The sequence below is a fragment of the Melanostigma gelatinosum genome (genome assembly GCF_949748355.1).
Source record: "Melanostigma gelatinosum genome assembly, chromosome: 24".
In the NCBI taxonomy this organism is placed as follows: Eukaryota; Metazoa; Chordata; class Actinopteri; order Perciformes; family Zoarcidae; genus Melanostigma; species Melanostigma gelatinosum.
Genome location: NC_136657.1, coordinates 318,560 through 320,012, shown reverse-complemented (window position 1 = coordinate 320,012; position 1,453 = coordinate 318,560).

The following is a 1,453-nucleotide window of genomic DNA, read 5'->3' as shown; positions in this document are numbered from 1 at the left end:
GCATTTAGACCACTATGTCAGTCTGTCAGACATCAGTCTGAATGAATCTCTGGTTCAAGTGAACTGTACCGCAAAGCAGTTGACAGAGACCTGGAACTGCCTTGAATTAGATGATCTATCATGGTGAACATTAAGTCTGCTTGTATTTTTCAAAATAAGAGCCACATAGAGTAACTCTATCCTAACAGGAAGCTATGGTTGTGTTTCAAACCAACTCTGACTGTATGTTGACAGACTCTTATCTTAACAAGCAACTCTGTGCGAGGCTGTGTTTATTTGATTTATTTTTAATAGCCCCATAGAGTCACTGATCCTAAGAGGAAGCTGTGAATTTTGTCTTTATGAATCTCAAATACAGTACTTGTATCATTTTTTTATTATTTATATACAACATCAATTTTTCGCGACTTGTATACATAACAGTCCTGTCTACTCATTACCTTTGTCTGTGCAGCTTTGCCGTCTTTGTTTCTAGCTGTTATTTCTGTGCAAATACATTGAGAGAGATGAAAACGAATGGAGTCAAATTCCTTGTATGTGTGTGCATACTTGGCCCATAAAGCTGATTGTGATTGGGCAGTGTGGCGTCGTTGTTGGCTCCCAGCGGGAGAGCGAGGCACAGCTCTGCTCCTGGCCAGAGGAGGAGCCACTGCTGCCGGGCTACGAGCTCTCCACCTCCCACCAGAGCTCTCCAAGTCAAAGGCCCCCCTGCAGTCTGAACGGTGTGATTTCATCTGATTCACTGGAGTTCACTTCCAGATGTTGAGCAGTTGTGAAAATCAACCTGGGCTTCTCTCACTTTCCTTGCCTGAAGTGAAGCCGTCTGCAGCGTCAAAACACGTTCATCACAACTGCTGCCGGTGGAGCTTGAAACCTGAGTTTGTGAGGTATTACCAAGTTCACACTGGTAATTGAACAGCCATTTGCTTTTCTTCTGACCACTCAAAGCGCTTTCACACCACATGTCATTCACCCATTCACACCCATTCATACACCGTAAGCAGCTACGGGAGCAATCTGGAGTTAAGTGTCTTGCCCAAGGACACATCGACATGGACTAGCGGAGCCGGGGATCGAACCGCCGAATGTCTTAAGAACATCATCTCTTCATACTGTGTACTCACTGCCTGGCTGCACTTCACCCTTATTTAGCAACTTCTGTGTGTGTGTGTGTCTAAACAGACAAGCTAGGGCTTGTCTGTTTGCCTGTTGAAATTCCTACAGGTTCAGGAATAGCAAAGGATAAATGTGTGTGTGAGGGTGTGTGTGTGTGTGTGGTGTTTGGGAATAGTTTGTCATAGATACAGGTGGCAACTTGCAGAAGGGAATTCTATAGAAAGAGAAAGATCGATAAAACACATCAGACGACCAGTAACACAGGACAAGAGTTGTATTTTCATTGCAAGAATGTTTATATAAATCAAAACCAAATGTGCACTATCAACGATGCCAA